General features: G+C 32.4%; 1 protein-coding gene across 2 annotated transcripts in view; it reads right to left on the reverse strand.

Moving 5' to 3' along the window:
* sano (CABIT domain-containing protein serrano) overlaps positions 1-24,354 on the reverse strand; it is an 89,805-nt gene extending 65,451 nt beyond the window's left edge. Inside the window, exons 1-2 of one of the 2 annotated variants that reach the window (XM_090115149.1) lie at positions 24,164-24,354; positions 3,641-3,668 (exon numbers count right to left, since the gene is read on the reverse strand). The gene's annotated coding sequence lies outside the window, so the exon portion shown is untranslated. The remainder of the gene's footprint in view (positions 1-3,640; positions 3,669-24,163) is intronic. The other variant, XM_090115150.1, reaches the window with a different exon arrangement.
* Positions 24,355-24,574: the final 220 nt, after the last annotated feature.

Below are 24,574 nucleotides of genomic sequence, written 5' to 3' on the forward strand. Positions count from 1 at the left end.
TTTGATAGTGGAGATGCAAATACGATTTTGTGTGAGATAGAAAAGGATAGATGATATTTGAAAGGGGCAAAGTTGATAGTTTTAATGCGAAAGAGTAGAAAAAATATCGTGTAGTAGAATAACCTTTGTTCTTTTACTTGCTCTAATTTCTATTCTTCCTCATAATTAATGTATATTAAGAATTATATAACAAATAAAATCGTATATTTTACTTAGAAAGCATATGAAACAATAGAAAAATAGTCGATAAACACAGAAATCAGTTCACAATATATTCGTCATAGAGATAAGACATTCTGGTTTGGAAAATTGCAATATAAGTCTGCGTTTTTTATATGACAAGAACACATTCTTTTTTATATTCTTTTTCTCCATAAATAGCCGAAGCTCCATGTATAATAATCGCTTGATTTCCCTTTAAATGCAGTTTTATTTATATTTTTATACCAAGTACGAGCGCCAAATGCTGTAAGCTGTATTAAGTTACACAGCTACCGGTTTCCAATGTAATAGTATCGGTAGATAATAAAACAAAATGGAGATTGCTAAGGGCAACTACAGTATCTGTTCGCTATTTTAATCTCTATGATATAGGTAGTTTTAATAAGTTGTCTTTAATAGATATGTATGAAAAAAATGTGAATCTACCCTCCACATTTTTTTCAAAGGTCGATTTCTTGATTGATTTAGTTACGAAATGGAATATCTAATTATAATGTTTTATTCCTTTTTTGGCTTTAACGTTGGGGTACGGCTCTATGTATTTGTAAATTTAATGAGTAGAAAACAAAATAATAAAGCACGCTTGATGTTATTGTTATAGTGTTGGCCGTTTAATTGGCCTAACTTACATTGTCTATACATAAAGAGCAGTTGTTTGTTATCAATAATATTTTACACATAGCTGAGATTTTACAAAAAAAATCACAGTGATGTTGTTCGATACATCATCAAGTCCATGTCAGAAAATGACATTCATGTCTAATTTTGTATGAACTGGAAATTTCACAAAATGCTAGATATATAACTTGTGCTACAACAGTCTGATATAACAGCTGTTGCAAGCACAGTTAGAAATCTTGCATTTCAGACGCCGCCCACATTTGACGCCTTTCGACATTATACATTGTCTTCTAGTAATATTTTTGTGAGCTTTTGTAAGCTTCGTAATGTACTTGAATAAAATTAAATATAATTGATTTATTTTTTTTAATAATTGCCACGATTTTTTTCATTACCATTGACTTTATTTTTATTTTATATCATTACTAGGTTTCCGCCCGCGGCTTCGCCCGCGCAGTCAAAGAAAAACCCGCATAGTTCCCGTTCCCGTGGGATTTCCGGGATTGCGTCATTTTCCCGGGATAAAAAGTAGCCTATGTCCTTTCTCGGGTATCAAAATATCTCCATACCAAATTTCATGAAAATTGGTTCAATAGTTTAGGCGTGATTGAGTAACAGACAGACAGACAGAGTTACTTTCGCATTTATAATATTAGTATGGATATATGTATTCGTTTAAAATTTTTATTTGTTAAATTGTTTTACTTTAAAGTAGATATTATGTAGTGTTATTAATATTTATTGTTAAGTATACTTTTATCAAATGTTAGAGTTTGAGTTTGTACTTGAGTTAAAGTTTAAGTTTGAGTTCTTTAATCGATTTCTAGTTTCAGTTTTAGTTCAAATTACTAGTTTAATTATTAGTTTAATGTCAGTATTTAGTACCCATCATAAAATTGAACACAGTAAACTGTCCTTAACCTCAATGATCTTAAAGTTAAACGATTTATCTCATTATATTTTAATTATAATAGAGTTAAACGTATTAATTGTTATAATTACCAATACGAAATCGAGATAATTAGACAATCAAAATTGTTGCAAAATTTAATTGCTTCTATACTAAAGGTTTAGAATTATTTAATTGTTATACTGATATAAATGCGAAAATCTGTCAGTCTGTTACGCTTTCACGGTTAAACTATTTAGTATGAAAATAATAGAAAAACCAAAGTCAAATATAAGTTACTGTTTTAAGTCAAATTTATCTAAAAGCAGTACGGAAAAGCTCTGTTAGTAGACACAAGGTAGACACACAAATAGACATAATAACTGTATGTTTTCACTTATAAAATAATTGTACTAGCGTTGGGCCGCTGGCTGCTTCGCCCGCATAGTAGGTACATGAATTAAAAGTTAATATAAAGAAAGGTAAAGTGACATAATTTCATAAAGATCAATTAATCAATTTTAGATCGATTTCACAATTAATTTCGTTAAAATCTTAAAACAATATATTTTATAAGGCTGTGCCCCGCGGTTTTAACCGCATTGCTCCGCTCCTGATGGTCTTAGCGTGATGATATATAGCCTAAAGCTTTCCTCGATAAATGAGCTATCTAACACCGAAAGAATTTTTCAAATCGGAAGAGTAGTTCCTGAGATTAACGCGTTCAAACAAACAAATTCTTCAGCTTAGTAATATTAAGTATAGATTTATTCCATGTAGTTTTAGAGGTTTCGTTATTCGTAGTATTCTATATCTAAAGAGTACTATTAATATTAAAACTTTTAACAGTAACTTAACAATAGGTGTGAATAAAATATTACATACATAAGTCAATCAATCTCACATTATTTGCTTACAATAGCATTGAAAGGTGATCGAATATTAATAATTCATGCTTCCATTCAAGGATATTACGACATCGAGAAATAACGGTTTTAAATCGTGCTTTATTTTGTTATTGTGTTTTTGGTTCGTCTTTGTAGAAACTGTTTTGAACAGTCATTTTAATGTACCTATTATGATGATTCAACAACTAGCAAAAGTGTTTATAAATAACTAGCTGTGCTCCGCGGTTTCACCCGCATTGCTCCGCTCCTGTTGGTCTTAGGGTGATCATATATAGCCTATAGCCTTCCTCGATAAATGGGCTATCTAACACCGAAATAATTATTCAAATCGGACCAGTAGTTCCTGATATTAGCGCGTTCAAACAAACACACTCTTTAGCTTTATAATATTAGGAAAGATTCATGTTTGATTTAAATAAGTTCGACATGGAATAATACTTTGAAAAGCTAGATTCTCTGTGCAAAATTAAGCCCAAAACAGGTTTTACCAAGTACTATTTGTCTATTTAGTCTAGGTTTAGTGGCTCGTGTTGACCCCCATAATTAAATAAATTAATGACATTTCTATTTATTTCATGTTATTTTATACTAGCCGGTTGGCTTGGTTGGTAGTGACCCTGCCTTCCAAGCCTCTGGTCGTGGGTCCGATTCCCACCCGGGGCAAATATTTGTGTGAAGAACATTTCCATGTTTGCTCTGTGTCTAGGTGTTAATTATCTATATAGGTATTTATTTTAAATTATATATGTATGTTTAACAGCCATCTGGTTTCCATAACACAAGCGAAAGCTTAGTATGGGATCAGATCGTGCCATGCGTGAAAACTGTCCCGAAAATATTTATTTATTATTTATTTATTTATACGTTACATTGAATCCCAGCCTCAACAGGAATATGAGGGTGCAGGTCATAATCTACTACGCTGGCTAAGAGATACATTTGTTTCATCGTAGAATGCAGTTTTTTGTTGATTTCCTTCACCGCAAAATAATAAACGTACCTCTAATCACGTGAAACGGTGAATGCATCTGTAACAAAAACATTTAATTTATTAATATGTATAACTTAAATATTTATACTTAAAATCACGACTATCTGAAATTGGCTTCATTCGCATAGCATTAATGATAACTAGTACCTACCTATTAAGACTGCCAAATTACATCCAGATTGGTTTTGCCGTTTTTGCATAAAGGTAACAACTACATATTCAGTATCAACATTATCGATATCGATCGATTGACAATATCAAAATGTTTTAAATCATGGAAGCAGAACAAATAGGTGACAACCTATTTACCTACTCTAATTACGCATCCATACTAATATTATAAATGCGAAAGTAACGCTGTCTGTCTGTCTGTTACTCAATCACGCCTAAACTACTGGACCAATTTTCATGAAATTTGGTATGGAGATGTTTTGATACCCGAGAAAGGACATAGGCTACTTTTTATCCCGGGAAAATGACGCAATCCCGGAAATCCCACGGGAACGGGAACTATGCGGGTTTTTCATTGACTGCGCGGGCGAAGCCGCGGGTGGAAACCTAGTTTCTAATATACTATGCTTTCTGCATACTAAAACGTGCTAAAACCTTCCTCTTGCATCACTCTAACTATTTAAATAAACCGCATCAAAATTCGTTGCATAGTTTTAAAGATTTAAGCATACATAGGGATATATAGGAACAGAGAAAGTGTTTTTTTATAATATGTAATGAAGTAGGATTAATTTAACTCCATCTCGTAGGTAGTTTTTAAGTCACTAGGCGTAACAATTTATTGAAGGACACAAATAAGCCATAGTGAAAGTGGCTAACAAAGAATTCTCTAGATTACAGCGAAAGCCGAGCAACGACGGGAGAAGAAACTAGTTTGTTCCGAAAGTGAAGGTGTCCTAGATAAACACGTGGCTATTTGACTATGAATTAAATTACTGGATGTGACTTTTAAACAATGACGATTAATATTATTATGAAAAGAAAATGACTGTTAATTTATGTAGTTACTACCACAATTCTGATTACAACGACACTTCATAAGACAAAATCTGTTATTTGGACTGTAGGATGTACTAAAGAAATAAACATACATTCGAACAACGCTCCTCCTTCTTTCTCAGTCGGTTACAAACACGAGCTTGTTTGAATTAAATATATTATTATAAAGTGGGTCAAATCGAGTCATTTGGAATCGATGACATACAAAGGTGAAGCTAATAAAAGCGTGTTAAAAATAAAACCCTACTAATATTAAAAAATATAGAGTAGCTCTATCTGTTTGTCTCTTCTTACCGTAATCACTGAACGGATTTTGATGAAATGAAGGTTTTATCTCGGAAAACCCGTGGGTTGGGTGTGAAAAGCGGATGTGAATTTGTTTGTTTGTGTTTCTGCTACGTCGCAACGGAACGATTTTATCGTATGGTTGTGTCTGGAGATAGTTAAAAGGCCAGAGAGAGTACGTAAGTCATAAATAAAACGTTCTTTTATCAATATCAAGTACAAATACGAGTTAAAACGAATCTGATTAAAGATCAGATTCTGCAAAAAGTAAAACATTTCAATGAACAAAGAATTGGGCATACGGAATACTACTAGACATATCAATGAACAAAGAATTGGACATCAATGCCCAATTCTTTGTTCATTGATATGTCTTACTTTTTGCAGAATCTGATCTTTAATCAGATTCGTTTAAACTCGCACAAACCAACAGCGTATTATCAAAGTAAGGAAGAAAATTTTACTAGCGCGATTCAACAGGAGTCGACAGTGTGTAGGCGACATCTATTTTCATTGATCGAAGTGACTTGTATCAGGGACTAGCGGTCCGCCCCGGCTTCGCCCGTGGTACATGTTTATACGTTTTCTCTACATAAGAACCATTCTAGTACTTCAAGGAATATAATAAAAAAAGAATGATCGAAATCGGTTCAGCCGTTCTCGAGTTATGCGCTTACCAACACATTTTGCGATTCATTTTTATATATAAGAAGATAAGAAGATAACGTACCTATTCAAGGGTGAAACAAATTTTGAAACCCATTTTTCCTATGCTTTATAAGTATAGATATAGTAGATTACTAGACAACTTAGTAGTAACTTCTTATCCGAAGCTTTCCGCCCGCGGTTTCAGTCTATTTTGTCTATAACCTAAATTATATGCTAATACCTTTCTTGAGAATCTATGTACTAAAAAAACTTGGTCCCTATCGCACACACGATCCCATACAACCTACAGGTCAATGTCAACTGGTTCTATTCAATATAAATAAATCAATAATCCATCAAATAAAGTTCATTACGATAACCTTATAAAACAATAGTTTTCGCAATAGATATAATCTGTAATGACATGGATGTTTGGGACAATATTATCCGGTTTCTAATTGGCTAATTTTAATTTAGAACGCGGGGTGGACCAATGAGATTAGAACAAATTCGGTCAAGTGCGATCTGGTCACGAATTAATTACGATTCGTATTTAATTGTGACAATAATTAAAAGTAGTTCATGCTTATTTATACATATTCTTATGCGAAAGTATGTCTATTTGGTTGTTTGTCTTTCCCGTCGCAACGGGTAAATTTTTTGGCATAAATTTTGTTTCTAGAGATAGTTAGGAAGCTAGAGATATATCTGACTATATCTCCCTTTGACACGTCTGCGAAGCCGCGGGTAACAGCTAGTTAAGAACAATTGGTCATCTACAAATGCTACAAAACAAATTAATAAGCATGAAACAACCCTTTAGTTTTTTATAATAAAAAAATTACTAACAACTAAATATTTTTTTATCGAACCTACGATCCTTAAGATGATATCACCACGGTAACTACTTCCTATAACCGAATAATTAGTCACGCAATTTGAGGTTATGGTTAACACGCTTCATTTGATCACGATGAGTTTGAACTTGGCGAATTTTTAAACAAAATATTATTAAAAATGTATGTAGTGGTGCTTGAACGAAAATATCATTAAAATTTCATTTTATGTCTCTTTTTTAGCTACTAAATGGCTCTTATTGCTTCGTTGAGAGAAAATAATAAGAAAATCTATAGGTACTTATAATATTGTAAAGCTGAAGAGTTTGTTTGTTTGAACGCGCTAATCTCAGGAACTGGTTCGATTTGAAAAATTATTTCGGTGTTAGATAGCCCATTTATCGAGGAAGGCTATCATAATATATCATTACGCTAAGGCCAACAGCAGCGAAGCCACGCGGGTGAAACCGCGAATCGCAGCTAATTAAAAGTATCTTGGGTTAGTCTGCCTGTAGTGTATAGCTTCTCTCAATGGTTTCTCAATAGATTCATGTGTTTTTATAATGAGACTCTTATTATATATTTTTTATTATACAGAAGGAAAACTAGTTTAATATAAATAATTAGTAACATTCAATACAAAGCAGATGTTTAAAAAATATTAAAGCAAAAACCTCATAGACCGGGAGATACTGACACAAAATTTCGAGTCATTTGTAACAGGATGGCGGTTCTACAGGGTTCTTAGTACGCAATGACAAAAAGAAAAATGATGGTGTGAACGCTGGTACCGGTGGCTTAGTCGCGTGGACGTTAGTCGAACTCATCGGAAAATAGCGAAAGTCAAACGATTTGTAACAGTATGGCACTTATTTTTCCTGTAAGTTTGAGGATCAACGAATATAAATACAAAATTTCAAAGATCTAGGTGTTGGAAATCTTCACTTATATAAATTAATAATAAATTTATTTTTCAAGTATGACAGCACTTTTTCCCCCTACTAGAAGTATGGCAAATATAATAATGGTCACATTTTATCAAATACTCTCCAAAAAGCCAAATGCAATACTGGTACAAAAAGATAGGCGAAATAAAAAAATTTTGCAGATTTTCGGCGGTATGGCGACCATTTGGAATCGTCCGAAAAGTATGGCATGGCGATTTTCGTAAATGGCTGCACGACGATGGTTACCTGTGCAAAAGTTAGCTTGGTACAAATGGTTGAATAATTGTTTTTTTTAAATCAACACATTCGCGTCGGTATGGCGGGCTGTAAGTCATACCGGAAAAGTATGGCATGACACTACCGCCTACTTCTTTTTTATGGGCTATCGGTAAATTCTAAAATTTTTGTGTTACAAATCGTTTGACTTTCGCTATTTTTCCGACGAGTTCGACTAACGCCCACGCGACTAACCCACCGGTACCAGCGTTCACACCATCATTTTTCTTTTTGTCATTGCGTACTAAGACCCCTGTAGAACCGCCATCCTGTTACAAATGACTCGAAATTTTGTGTCAGTATCTCCCGGTCTATCACTGACGTTATCAGGAAATATATTGCAATCATCATTTATAATTTATAAGTTGATCACGAATTTTACTACGATATGAAATCATCAAATAATGATTTTCAAGTGAATTATTGGTGATTCAATAATTGGGAATTTTGACTAGGTATAGTTTTAAAGATGCATCACGTTTAAACAGAATTTGTTAGATGAGATAGAAGGTAAGATGTATATAAAAAATGCTGAAATTGTATGTAGATAAAATATATCCAAGTTCAGAAATTTTCAGACATGATTGAGGCTAATTTTTAATTTTTTAGCGTTATATTTGACTAGGTTTCCACCCGCGACATCGCCCGCGCAGTCAAAGAAAAACCCGCATAGTTCCCGTTCCCGTGGGATTTCCGGAATAAAACCTGTCCTATGTCCCGGGGTAAAAAGTAGCCTATGTCCTTTCTCGGGTATCAAAATATCTCTATACCAAATTTCATGCAAATTGGTTCAGTAGTTAAGGCGCGATTGAGTAACAGACAGACAGACAGAGTTACTTTCGCATTTATAATATTAGTATGGATTTGTTTGTTTCTAGCTGTGCATTTGGTTTCTTACTTTCAAATATTAAAATAAAAATGTAGAAAGTATGCAAGAGCTTCGTAGTATATATACATTTATAGATTTTTTTAGTATGTATAAGACGAGCGTTATTCCTTGAAGGATGTGTTATTTATTAATAATCACATAAATAACTAAGTTCCTAGTTTAAAAGTTTTTATAAGTTAATGCGTTATTGAACATCACGATCTCTTAGATAGGAAGTATTTAAATATCTTACAGAAATACGTAATTTTTTACTTTGTACGGTAATTACGTTTTTTCATTTATAATGTGCGGTAGTTTATTTAATAACCACCTTTAACGAGCTCATTTTTTGTATTTTTAATGAAGTTTAATATTTTCTAGTAAGTATGTCGTTACTAGATATTTTCTTAAATGAAATAAATGTTTTAGTAATCTTTAAAGTTATAGTAGGTACCTATATGTATATGTAGCTTTTTGTATTTTATAGTATTTTTCCTATCCTTCTTGTGAGGATGGATGTATGTGTATGTATCTATGTTTGTTACTCTTTCACGCAAATACTACTGAACCGATTACAATGCAATTTTGCACACATATAGAGAGTAACTTGAATTAACACATAGGATAGGTTTTATCCCGGAAATCACACGGGAACGGGAACTATGCCGCCTATTCTTTGAAAACGCAAGCGAAGCCGCGGGCGAAAAGCTAGTATTATAACATAACTATCTCGATCATTTCGTATAGCAACCCACTCCAGCCTAATGACATACCTACAGTAAAGACTAAATTAAACAGAAAATTAAAGAAATATCTTCTAAAACGAAACAAACAAATAATAAGGTACTATAGACATACAAGACTTTCCATAAAAAGAAAAACATTCACACCAATACATAGCAACTAGCAACCAAATATGGACATCAAATTAGGATCTTTTAAGCTTTTAACACCTTCTTTTCTGTAATAAATTCTCAAACAAAAAAAATGTGTGCGTGTACACGTAAGAAGTGAAACTTCTTTATGACCTTATTTTTCAAAAAATAATTTACCATATGCAACTTTACAGAAATACGTCAATCACGCGTGGTAGGAATAAGAAAAAGATGGCGCGTAACGGAAAAATGTCACGCGTAACGAAAAAATGTTACACTTAATTTTTTTCCAACCCCGATAAAGAAGTTTCACTTCAATGAATAAATTTCTTTGAAGTTTTTGCCTTCCAAGTTATCCAACTTATATTATAACATAAGTTGAGGTCAAAAAACACATTGATTTGCTAGTAAATTGTTGTGAAAACCACATCTAATGCAATAATTGACCATTTTACAGAATCTAGTGTTTCGAAGGTCTTAAATTGTCGAGTAATTAAATTATAGGTAACCTGGCTGTTTCTAATTGTCTCACGGATTTAAAAAGGCATATGACGGCATCAATAAATTCGATTTATTGATGTTATTGATTCGAATAGTATTTTTTTAAATAGCAATTTGCATGAGCTTTTTTGGATTTCGATATCCCATAAAGTTTTAGCTTAAAACATATTTTCACAAAAAAAATGTATTTCTAGGTAACTATAGGTACAAAACTTTGTTTTCATCTGCGATAATTAGTCAGTTTTTAAATCGGTTTCGAAACTTTAATGTGTGTAAACTAAAAAGTCGGGTCAAAAGAATCATCTATTTTCCATAAAAGGTACTTCAAGAGAAATTGTACACATTGTGTACATTTCAAATTAAACTGTACACATGAAAATGGATCTTATTCCAAATACTTAAAGGATTAAATCGCGTGTATTATTATTGAGTTGGAAAGTATTCTTTTGTCTTTTCTTTGTACAACTTAACATACTTTGTTTTGTGCCTTTTGTCGTTGATAAATTTCTTTTCTTTATGAATGTTATGTGCATTTGTGTCGTAATATTCTATGCATACAAATGACAAATAAACAGAACTGTATATATATGTTTGTAATATGTTAATAGTGTTTATAGCTTATAAAAATTCATTTGAAATTCTATATGATATCTAATAATAATTTAATGAAAACAATAATTTAAAATGTCTGAGCTTGAACAACTGGGCCTATTTTGACGGATTTTCTGGACCAATATGTACCTAGTTAGCGAATGTAATAAAGCATAACTTTTTCTACTACTATTTACAAAACGTCGCGAAAGTCAGTCAGTTTTAAAATATGTATATTTTATTTGAATGTCTTTCCGTCGTAATGCCATCAACGGCTGAACCATTTATGATTAGTAATGTTGTATCGCAATTAACACTATAATCAATATCACAACGGTAATAAAAATAATACTTAATAACGTTATAATCTCGCACCATATTATAGTTATAACATAATTATTAACTTTGTTAAAATATTAACTTGCCCTAAAACGGAATAAACACGAAAAACAAACAGACAAACACACATACGAGCGTATCACAAATTTATTTAAGCCTATGTCAATATTAACTAAGAAACAATCTTTTACTAAAGTATAATTAACAGGAATTATTATGTTTGGTTAAACCAGATTTCCAGAAACGAGGTAATGTTTTATAGTTTACTTATTAAAGAGTAACAAGCGAAGTTGTTGGAAAAAGCTAGTATATTTACTGGCTTACTCTCCATGTGGATAGATAAAAAAGCCAGAATGCTATCTCTGTGCTATATTTCATCTCGTTTGTATCAGCCGTTTGTTTGCGAGAGCATTTCTTACAGTAAAAGCTCTATAGTTAAAGCTCTGTAGAAAAAGCTCTGTAGTTAAAGCTCTGTAGTTAAAGCTCTATAGTTAAAGCTCTGTAGTTAAAGCTCTGTAGTTAAAGCTCTGTAGTTAAAGCTCTGTAGTTAAAGCTCTGTAGTTAAAGCTCTGTAGTTAAAGCTCTGTAGTTAAAGCTCTGTAGTATCGCTCTGTAGTAACGCTCTGTAGTAAAAGCTCTGTAGTAAAAGCTCTGTAGTAAAAGCTCTGTAGTAAAAGCTCTGTAGTTAAAGCTCTGTAGTAAAAGCTCTGTAGAAAAAGCTCTGTAGTAAAAGCTCTAACAGTTAAAGCTCTGTAGAAAAAGCTTTGTAGTAAAAGCTCTGTAGTTAAAGCTCTGTAGTAAAAGCTCTGTAGAAAAAGCTCTGTAGAAAAAGCTCTGTAGTAAAAGCTCTAATAGTAAAAGCTCTGTAGTTAAAGCTTCGTAGTTAAAGCTCTGTAGTAAAAGCTCTGTAGTAAAAGCTCTGTAGTAAAAGCTCTATAGTAAAAGCTCTGTAGTAAAAGCTCTGTAGAAAAAGCTCGGTAGTAAAAGCTCTATAGTAAAAGCTCTGTAGAAAAAGCTCTGTAGAAAAAGCTCTGTAGTAAAAGCTCTGCAGTAAAAGCTCTGTAGTAAAAGCTCTGTAGAAAAAGCTGTGTAGTAAAAGCTCTGTAGTAAAAGCTCTGCAGTAAAAGCTCTGTAGTAAAAGCTCTGTAGTAAAAGCTCTGTAGTAAAGGCTCTGTAGTAAAAGCTCTGTAGTTAAAGCTCTGAAGTAAAATCTTCTAGTTAAAGCTTATCATAAAATGTTTTAATATTAATTTCATTAAATATTCAAAATATCCAGACCTATTGATATAAATAAAATTATTGGTTTGACGTGAAATCGTAATAATATACAGATTTCAATTCTCAATTTGCACTTGCTCATGAAATTATCGGTTCGAGATAATATGTGTACGAATTTTAAATTAAATCCGTCCGTTTATAGTGGGTTAAATTCGACTCAAAAGGATTCAGTTACATGCAAAAATATAGGGGAAGCTAATCCTGGCGATCCTTTTAAGGATAATAAGATAATTTTTAAAATTATTGTACTGTCACCGGTCCTTGATAAATGTACCTACAAAATTTGATTTTGAATTTGAATTTGAATAAAATCCGTCTGTTTAAAGTGGGTCAAAATCGAGTCGAAAGGAGTCGGTTACATACAGGTATAGTGAAGTCCCATGTCCCCTAGTGGGGTAAGGGGCAGATGCATTATACATCTGTTTCACTGATCGATTTTCTTTAGGGACAAGTAGGTGATCAGCCTTCTGTGTCCTGCCAGACCGAGACATTTTTTTTTCTTCGTCTCCACCGGGAATCGAACCCAGGACGGGTCGGTTCTACGCTCACGCGTCAACCACTGTACCAAGGAGGAGAACTTTTGAGTTTGAGTTCAAGAAGTTCCTCTAGTCATTTGAGTAGGTAATAACAATGCGAAAATAACCAATTTAAATAGACGCGTATTGCTTATATCATTTTAAGATTCGTTTAAGATAAGCTTTTTACTCGCGGAGGCTGTGACGTCATAAGCGTGTTGATCATATCTAAGATAAAATATGGCTGTTATATAATTTATTAGTTTTTATTAGCTTCATTTAAGCCTGAATTAGGGGGGTCTGTATAAATATAAATAAATAAATATTATAGGACATTATTACACAAATCGACCTAGTCCCACAGTAAGCTCAATTAAGGCTTGTGTTGTGGGTACTAGACGACGATAATATTTTAATAAATACATATATAGATAATAACACCCAGATCCAAGAACAAATAATTGTGTTCATCACACAAATATTTGCCCTGACTGGGGATCGAACCCGGGGCCGTCGGCTCAGTAGGCAGTTACTTTACCACTGCGCCAACCGCGTCGTCAATATTATGAATATGTACCTATGTTACTTTTAGTGAAAATATACAGCTTTGAAAATATTCAGCAAAGCTAAAACGCTCAATGCAATAAGCTTCAAGAATCTATAACGAATATGGAAGAAATAATTTCAAATTAATGTATCGAAATTGTTCTTTTGAATATATTTTGTATTGAGGTAGTTACTAATAACAAATCTAGATAATACTTACAAACAAAAATTTTAACGAAACTATAAAACATAAATTGAAATTTAATTTATAAAATTGGTTAATTGTTTTGATTTAACTATTTTTTAGGAAAAGCGGAAGATACAAACGAACACACATACAGTTTTTAATTTATTATGAAGCAACTGTAGCAAGCACGTTATACGCTAAAATTAATAACGTCAATCCAAAAATCAACCGTGCACACCGTAGCTTACCCTTATCGATCATCGTTCAGAAAATAAAAAATAACAATAGCTAAGGTCGAATGAGATCATTACATCCCATCCATTTCGATACATCAATCAATTTGTATGTCTATTTGTATCGACGGAACGCCCACGTTATGTTTTTTTTTATTTTTTGTCCATAATTATTATTTAATTATATGCTGTAATTTGTTTTTCATTAATGTAATGGCTGATCGATTGTTGGAATTAGATTTTTTTGTGTTAAGCCTATCGGCGTATTTATCTGTAACTTAAGATGAAACTTAAGTACGTACCTATGTGTTTAATCTAAGTTATTAACTCTAAGTTATTATTATTAATTTCCATTGACTTATAGGCTCGAGTTGATAGTATAGACTACTAGATTTCCGCCCGCGGCTTCGCCCGCGTTTTGAAAGATAAACCCGCATAGTTCCCGTTCCCGTGGGATTTCCGGGATAAAAACTATCCTATGTGTTAATCCAAGTTACCCTCTATATGTGTGCTAAATTTCATTGTAATCGGTTCAGTAGTATTTGCGTGAAAGAGTAACAAACACACACACACATCCTCACTAACTTTCGCATTTATAATATTAGTAGGATTTTCTAAATCGGTAGTTGCATACAAATAAAAAGACGTCCTTTTTAATAACCTGTTCCCAGGTTCGAATCCGGGATAATCAATCGTATGCGACGTTAATTACCCTTAATGAGCTATGGGTAATTAACTCAGCAATTGGAAAATAATTAACTATATTAACATTCCGTATATTTACTCCTCTTATTGGATAAATCTTTGATTGTTTTTTAGAAGCCGCTTCCTCAGGTTTGTCCATACAAATAAATATGGACATTGGACAAACCTGATTATCCCATGATAAAATCTATACCTACTACTATATTCTATACTAATATTATAAAGATTGTTTGTTTGAACGCGCTAATCTCAGGAACTACTGGTCAGATTTGAGAAATTATTTGTGTTAGATAGCCTATTTATCGGCTATAGGTATATAATCACGCTAAGAATAACTTTTTATGTTTTTGATCAAACAGAATCCTCGAAAATATCATCTAGTTTGATATATAGTATATTTTATTTTTTAGACTAGCGACCCGCCCCGGCTTCGCACGGGTGCAATGCTGATACTAAATACACTACAGAAAAATTGTGAACGTTGTATAGGTATAAAAATATAGCGGCCCGCTCCGGCCTCCGGCATCGCACGGGAATAAAATACATAGCCGGGCGGCCGCAAACGCTACGTCCTGCAATTTTTTAATCTGTAATATCTTCGAAAATATTCACTTAAATCATACGGTGTAAAGGGCCATATAGATCTATATTAAATGAACAATGTATCCATGGTATTTAATTGGTTAAGGATTAATGCTGTATTGGTTAAAATCGCTTCGAAAATTAGCCATTATTTGTCGTAAAAAGTAAATGACAAAAAAAAGTTATTGTGGGTTATCCATAAGAGATAGACATATACCATCGCTGACTTTTCTGTAGACCTTTTCAATGTGTATAATACTTAGTACATTATTTTGATAAAACTCGTAGGATTCAGCCTGCGTTTGCAATGTAAGCGGAATAAATGTAATTTTTTACGACATCACATTAGAAACCTCAAAAATAATAGTACTTCTCCACTACTTAATGGATCTTATTATACATATAAACCTTCCTCTTGAATCACTCTATCTATTAAAAAAAACCGCATCAAAATCCGTTGCGTAGTTTCAAAGATTTAAGCGTACAAAGGGACATAGGGACATAGGGACAGGGAAAGCGACTTTGTTTTATACTATGTAGTGATAGTGATTTGGGCTTGAATATAATTACACGTATCATCTAATAGAAGATTGGTAATTTTGCTTTATACCCTTTCTTAAGCAGGTAGACTGAAAGCTCTAAAAATTCTGTAACGAAAAAACCTAACACCCCCACTCCAACCGGCACAGCGATGCTATGCAATAGCTCTACCGCGGCAGTCCTCGAGTGCCACACGTATTTTTTTTTATTTTCGTTGTTTTTTTTTCAATTTCTTCTAATCTATAACATAAGTTCTAACATCTAAAACCTTCCGCAAACCGAGGTTATTAACCAGGTATTGCATAAAAAAGTCATTTATTTTTTGCCACACAACGTCAGTCATGATAGATGTCCTGTGTACTAGATCAAGTTATTTATGTTCTAACTTACATTCTTCAAGTTATCTTCAAGTTATGTAACACTAGGTTTCGTCCTGGCTTCACTTGTGCTATTTATGTTAACACAAGTATAGAAATAAAATTAGAGAAGATAAGTTATATCAAAATTAATAAAAAATGAATGTTTTGTACTTTATAAAGATGAAGAATTTGAAAAGAAGATGTGTATGTGTGAGTGTGTATGTTTGTGACTCTTTCACGAAAAAACTACTGAACCAATTACAATGAAATTTAGCACACATATAGAGAGTAACTTGGATTAACACATAGGATAGGTTGTATCCCGGAAATCCCACGGGAACGGGAACTATGCGGATTTTTCTTTGAAAACCCGGACGAAGCCGCGGGCGGAAAGCTATTCTTTCATACATTTTATGTCGTTTCAACTTAGTCAGGTTTGTCTCCAATTTAGAGCATTTTACCATAAAAATAATATATTCAACTCTACCTTTAAATCACACATGATTCAACCTACATTACCCCCCATCTACGCTCATCACTATATCTTTTTCCAAAACCAAAACAAACCCAGCGATGTACTTTAAAATTCGTTGAACTAATTTTGTCAAGTTCACAGTTATATCGTTTAGTCATTAACAAGTGACCTCGATTTAAACAAAAGATTATCTTACAATGACCGAGTCATGTTTAGTTCTTTAGTTATGTGACCTACAAACAACTTTTACTAAGACATCCTTTTCCGGAAAAGTATTTAAAAGCCTATGTTTTTACGACTATAAAATAGTAAAAAAAATTAGAAATGAGGTTGTTTTTACACGCTTTATATTAGCTTCACCCGTATGTTTGTAACCGACTTCTTTGGGCGCGATTTTGACCCACTTTAAACAGCCAGATTTCGTTCAAACTTTGTAGATTTATTGAGGACCGATGACAATACACTAATTTGATAAAATTTTCTATTTTTTAGTTTGGTTTTCTATAATTATTACACGCTTTATATTAGCTTCACCTGTATGTTTGTAACCGACTTCTTTGGGCGCGATTTTGACCCACTTTAAACGGCCAGATTTCGTTCAAACTTTGTAGATTTATTGAGGACCGATGACAATACACTAATTTGATAAAATTTTCTATTTTTTAGTTCGGTTTTCTATAAAAAAGCGTGTTTTTTAGTTTTTTTAAACTATTATTATTAAATTTTTAGCTTATGTATGTTTGTATATAAGCGACTCTTTTCGACTCGATTTTGGCCCATATTAAACCGACGGATTAAAAATTAATATTGACTTAATAAAATAAACATTTTTATATTCAGTTGATTCTTAACTACATTTAATATTATTAAAAACACTTAACAACAAACGAATAATTTATTACAGGTCGCTTCACCCGGTTTGACCTGGTAAGATAAAAATATAAGCTTATAGCCTTTGTTTCTCGGAAAAGATGAAACTTTCTAATGAGTTCTTGAGTTTAAAAAACAAATAATCAATTCATTTTTTATGATATTATGCTATAGATAGAAAATCGAATGCAGTATAGTTATGCCCTGTGGTTATGCCATCTTCCAGTTTTCACTTGACTATTTTTCTTCTACTGTATTTATTAGATTTAGTAAGCATTTAGACATTCAGTTACTTAGTCTTCAGTTACCACCGTATTAAAGACGATACGAGAACCACTCACGTTTTTCATGACTATTATAAATATTATAATACAAGAACCACTCACTTATTAGTAAGTATCAAAACAAAGATACGGCGGTCACGTTTTAAAAACACCTCAATACATCGCAATTCGATTATCATATCAGCAATTACTGCGAAATTGTGTCGACTGATAACCCAAAATTTGTTATCAATACATTCTCTTGTGAAAGTCCCAGTTTTCAAGCACTTGACCTCGTTAAATTATTACGTAACATTTGGCTTATCTGTACTTAATAATATTAATCAGCTCTAAGTATTATAGAGCTGAAGGGTTTGTTTGTTTGAACGCGCTAATCTCAAGAACCACGGGTCCGATTCGAAAAATTATTTCATATAGGTACCACGGGTGAAACCGGGGCGGACTAGTGTTATATAAAAAGGAATGACATAGGCTATATTTTATTCTATTTTTACCCAGGCGGAGCCGGGACAATCAGTTAGTTTTTAATATGATAAATGACACAAAACAAAATGGAAAATACTACTAGAGATTGGAGTAAAGCTATTTGTATAAAAAATAACAGTAAAACGTCACGTCTCACGATATAAATATTATAATACACTAGCTGCGCTCTGCGGTTTCACCCGCCTGGTTCCGCTCCTGTTGGTCTAAGCGTGATGTTATATTATAGCTTATGAATGGGCTATCTAACACCGAAAGAATTGTTCAAATCGGACCACTAGTTCCTGAGATTAGCGCGTTCAAAAAAACAAACATATTATAGCTTATGAATGGGCTATCTAACACCGAAAGAATTGTTCAAATCGGACCACTAGTTCCTGAGATTAGCGCGTTCAAAAAAACAAACTCTTATTATAATATTAGTATAGATATATACAGGCAAAACCAAATGATTATCTTGTATGCCAATTATAATTCAATTAATATCATTAAAACTATGATCTATAAAGACCATTACATATTATAGAATCGTGACTATTTTTATTGTTACTCATCCATAACCTTTAGTATTTAAAATATTTTAAAGTGGTTGCCGTATGGTATTTTTTTGCTGACTTCTTATTTCATCGGTGTAAAAAACATGAATTTCGTGTTTACAATTTGGAGCTTTTTTGGTTATTTTTGGGCCATTGTCTATAGAGGTGATAAATTAAATAAGGTATTAGACTAACTGATTCCCGCGACTTCGTCTATGTTAAACTGGTGTTTGAAAAGTTTTGCCAATATATATTTCTTACACACAACAGCTATCTGTTCATAACAATACCTTCATAAACGGACTAGCCGTTGCAGATATTTGCCGAATTTAACTGTTTCGTTTTGTTTAGACACTTTCCTGTGCATTAGAGAAATATCTTTTTTTGTTATCACAGTAAACATATTTCAATTATTTATATACTTTGGGTGTAAGATAGAAAAAACTACATTTTTCATAAGAAGTGAATTGACTTATTATTTACCCTTGACTTTTAAAATCGAAATGATTTAATGGAATTTATGAAATAATAGCATATTAATATCACTTTCTAAGTATTTTTTATGCGGTTTTTCCCTCCTTAATACTAAAAGGACTGACTAATTGTGGTATATTATAATAACCTTTGATTCAGACGTCATTATTGTGACGTCATTTTCTCAATAATTTTGCCTATTTCTACTTGATTGAATCCTGTTTCAAATACCTATGCTTTTTAAAAATAACACAGCGGTTTTACCTGCTACTCTTGCCGTGATGACATACCTACATGCATTTAGCTTTCCTCGATAAATGGAGTAGGTATATATAACAGTGAAATATTTTTTCAAATCGGACCCGTATTTCCTGAGATTAGCGCGTTCAAGCAAACAAACTCTTCAGTATTATAATATAGGTAGGAACTAGCTTTTTGCCCTTGGTTTCGCACGTTTTGTCTAAAACCTACTAAATAATATAAGTACTAAAACCTTCCTCTTGAATCACTCTATATATACTCTGTATTAAAAAAAAGACGTGTGGCACTCGAGGACTGCCGCGGTAAAGCTTCATAGCATGCCTTCAAGCCACACCTCCGTGTCCGTCGGAGTGGGGAGCGTGAGGTTTTTTCGTTACGGAATTTCTGGATTCGGTCCCCGCGCTCAAGGCCCGCGATAGAAGCTATGCAATAGCTTAAAAATTAAAAGTTGTGTAGTTTTAACGATTTAAGCATACATAGGGATGTAGCCTGTAGGGACAGAGAAAGCGACTTTGTTTTATACTATACTAGAGGTCCGCCCCGGCTTCGCCCGTGGCACATATTTCGCAATAAAAGGTAGCCTATGTCCTTTCTCGGGTATCAAAATATCTCCATACCCAATTTCATGAAAATTGGTTCAGTAGTTTAGGCGTGATTGAGTAACAGACAGACAGACAGAGTTACTTTCGCATTTATAATATTAGTATGGATGTAATGACTAGTGACTAGTAATAATGAAGTATGGATAAGAAATTTAAAATGACATTTATAGAAACCTTGATCCAATTGCTATAACTACGAATTAATCGCGAATTATCTTTGATTAGCCGAAACCGATTTCCTTTAGGTCAATGTTGAGTTGGATAATAATTGTTTGTAACACAATAATTTATTATGAAAGTATATATTTAAACAGCATGGTATGATTGAGCGAATGGTATGATTTTAACTATAATAATAATAAAAATTATTTATTGTACTTTATTGACAATATAAAACAATAACACAGACATAACATTTCCTGAATTTTAACGATTTTTCTTTAAGAAACACTTTATACAAAGCACTATGTAATGAATGTATGATTTATGTACGTATCTTAAAGAATAAAGAATAACACAGCAAACGAAACAAGTACAGAAGGCTGTCTTATCGCTTGGAGCGATTTCTTCCAGACAACCATAGAGCAAAGGAAAACTATGTTAAAAGATGTTGAAAATTGTGTAAAAATGTGTGATATATTTATTAATTTTATTCTAGTACTTGCATGTGTAATGTCTATCACGTTGCTCATACAAGTCATAAAAGTATAAATGTTTGTTTCTCCATCACATCAGAACGGCTGAATGGATCTGGAGGAAATTTAACATAAAAGATAGACTAATAAGGTATAGAACTAATAACTATTAAGAAATAGGAATAAATCTACTAGCTATTGAACCAGTTAATTTAGTTCTAATAAATGATTTTCTATATTCAGTACAGACGACGCTACACACAATTTTTAATAACAGAACTCAAAATTTCACAAAACAAACACGATCAAAAATAGATAAGACCGCGAATAAAAAAGCCAATCTACTTCAAGAATTTAGTTGTATGCAATTGTGTATCTTTTTACAAACAAAAAATTGTCAATTTATGAATATCGTCTTCGCTGAGGAATTTTTTAAAAGCCCCTATTAATAGATATAAATACATTGTAAAAAGTATAGGAATGGCATAACAATGCCAGTCATTCAAGTTTTGTATTTGCGATACAAAAATATACTTCTAAAGATAAATGTGTGAGTTGGTACCATAAATTATAAAATACTAGCTTTACGCCCGCGGCTTCGCCCGCTTTGTCTAAAACCTAATAAATTAGATAGCGAGAATAATTAAATCTATAAAAAAAACCGCATCAAATTCCGTAGCTCGGGAGTCGGGACAAAGGGACAGAGAAAGCGACTTTGTTTTATACTATGTAGTGATATATCATTAAATTTACTGAAATTGGCTTCTTTGTTATGTTTTAAGTAATGTAAAATAAATATTGATAATTAGATCTGATATTGGAATTTTAATAAACAATATTAATTGACTGCGTTTTTTAAATTTAATACTTTATAGTTAAATATTATATTATCTGTGTTGAATTTAGATTTAATTTATCTGTATTAAAATATCTATGTTATTAATTTTCCCAAAACGACGGAATATTCTAAATTCGTAGCGTATGTTTAATTATCATTAATGTAATATGAACAATTGTAATTTAAATATTTTGATATTTAGTTATACCTACATATTGCAAATTGTAATGATTATTTTTCCGACCCAAATATCGACCAATAGTTAGAATTGCACCATTCGACGTCACGTGGTACAACCTACATGGTATTATACTGATAATTTTTTGAAAATTTTCTCTGGTAGTTGACGTCAAACTGACAGGTTGAATTCAATTGTGAAATTATTGGCCGACATTTGGGACGGAGAAATAATCCCCCGAATACCACACGAGCTTCAAAATTATCTGGCATTTCCCTCAAGGTTCCCTGCAAACAAAAAAGTCGTCAAGTTTTTCAGGAAAAATCACTCGCGCTTCGCGCTCGTGACTTTTTAACCAGAAAAACTTGACTCCTTCATTTGTTTGCAAGTTGCAACGAACCTATCGGAAAATATCCGATAATTTTGAAGCTCTTGTGGTATTATAAGTGATTATTTTTCCGACCCAAATATCGACCAATAGAATTGTACCATTCGACGTCACGTGGTACAACCTACATGGTATTATACTGATAATTTTTTGAAAATTTTCTCTGGTCGTTGACGTCAAACTGACAGGTTGAATTCAATTGTGAAATTATTGGCCGACATTTGGGACGGAAAAATAATCCCCCGAATACCACACGAGCTTCAAAATTATCTGGCATTTCCCTCAAGGTTCCCTGCAAACAAATAAAGTCGTCAAGTTTTTCAGGAAAAATCCCTTGACTAATTAACCTTGACTAAAAACTTGACTCCTTCATTTGTTTGCAACGAACCTATCGGAAAATACCCGATAATTTTGAAGCTCTTGTGGTATTATAAGTGAGCATTAACAACATTTTTAATTGACGATGAGGAAATATCAAAAACTAAAGAATTTTTGAAATAAATTAAAATAATTAGGTTCATAAATGTACAAACTAACTTTGTACACTGTCGAATAGTAGTGTTTTTATAATAAAAAATATACATTCAGCAGTCTTTCACTAAATAGAAAGCGATTCACACCTACTAACATAATATGTTTTTATTTTATTGAATGTAAGCGATAGGTACCACACCTACTTACATAGGTATTAGGTATATATATTTTTATTTTATTTAATGCAATAGGTGTTTATTGAATTACGCGCGTTGAGAGTAAAATTTCAAAGTCGCGTCATGGTAATACCGTCACGTCATGGAATAAGGCAACGGTCTTTGGTATGATTGAATCTTGCCAAAGAAGTTTCGCTTCTGTCACGTGTGCTCCGCACATACGTTCTTTTCTTAATTATGCGAGCGAAGACATGGTAAAAGCTTGTATTGTTTGAGATTAAACTATGATTTTGATACGAAGAATCTCGTGAATAAATAAATAAATTATAGAACTGAATCATCTGCGTTGATACATTCTTTTCCATAAAGATCCATCTGCTCTTTTTGCATTTACATAACTACCTTAATTGGAATTAGGTAATGAATATGCATAATAATACTAGGTACCACAGTATTACAATATTATTGTAATACTGTGATACTACGTTATATTTTTAATTTGTTTACTTATCTTTATTCTAATTTATCTTCCTGATTACTTTACTTAATACCTATAAAATTAAATTAAAATTAAATATTACTTAATTAATTACTAGTAAAATTAAATTAGTTTAGTGCGGAACTTTGAAAAAAAAGTTTTTTTTGTGTCTCCAAAAATACGTGTTTTTTGTACTTGAATGTTTGTAAAAAACTTGGCTTTATGGATATTTGTTATAATTAATTTAACTTCAGTATTGTAGCTCTACCTACCTATATTTATTGAGAGAGCAATCTTCAATTTTTTTTAACTGATTTATTTGATTACAGCATTAAATAGATAAGTTAAATACCTACTTATACGGTATACCTTATCCTAGAAGCTCATATCTAAAATATCGTTGCGCAGTGTTAAAAGTTTCATCAAAATCGCTTCATCAATTTTCTTGTAACAGAACAAACTTATTTGCAAGGATAAGAACATTTCAAGTAAGTAGATATCTGACCAAAGTTTTTAGGTTGTGTAGAGAAAACATACAAGTGAAAGTAACATCTTTTTACTAAAATTTCTTTTGAATATGTTGTCTTAATTTGTAAGTAGGTAAGATCACATACCTACCTAACTGTTCATATATTTTAGTAAAAATAACTCTTTACTATTGCAAGTAACAAATTAATGTAGGTATAGTAAACTGTTTTCAGATAATAGAGATATTAACATAATACATTTAAAACAAAACAATTCTTCCTCATGTGACGCATAAAACAAACATACAAAAATTATAAATGTTAATTAGTTGTGTATAATTTTTTAAAGCTGCACCTTCTGGTTTTGGCCTAGAAAACCTGATCCTCTTTAAAAAAATCAATTTTTTACTCTACATTTCATCCGTTTAAAATCAATTCTAACCTTATAACAGTGTGGTTGTTTTAAAACACAAAAAAGGAAAAAGCATTAAAACGTTATATTTTGTCTACTTCATTACCTCATTAGATATAACTGTGTGAATTAATTACACATAATAAAGAAACAATAACTAAAACTCGAGTGAAATATAAGCCTTGCATTAAGTTATAAACAGCCAAGGTGAAAAAAAAACAACTTTTAGGTTCACTTCAAGCAAACTTGCCGTACCAGATACCTACAATAAAAACTGCAAAACTCGTCTATTTTAAAACGTATCCCTACGTATATTGCACCTAACTTCATCCAGGTGATTTTGAACATTCGCAGATATAAAATTGACACAAAAACATACCTAATAACCTAAAAGTTCCGGTTAGCACACATAATCACAAGCACTTTGGTTAATTTAGAACTTATATCACGATAAACACAGTTAACTTTTGCCTGATTTCACAGCGGTTTTTAACACCCGTTATTTTTGAATTCGCGTGGCGTGACGTGCGTTCGAGTCGGCGGTCGACTCGTTTCTACTCCTAGCTTCGTATTTTCTGACCTTCGCTTACAAATGCGACTGTCGGCGATACCGGTCTGGTTTAGGCAAAAGTGGTTCTACTTTTTCCCTCTCACTCACTCATGGTTTCGCGTTTTCGAATTACAATATTGATAACAATTAGAGAGCATCGTTTGGTTTTTATTTACTTTTACATAAGTTTTTATGTACATTTAAGTTGTCTTGATTGGGTCTCGTTTGTCTCTCAAACGA

The sequence above is a fragment of the Colias eurytheme genome, chromosome 22 (genome assembly GCF_061535395.1).
Source record: "Colias eurytheme isolate Ceu_HAF_F1 chromosome 22, ilColEury1 Martin Lab GWU primary, whole genome shotgun sequence".
NCBI classification, from domain to species: Eukaryota; Metazoa; Arthropoda; class Insecta; order Lepidoptera; family Pieridae; genus Colias; species Colias eurytheme.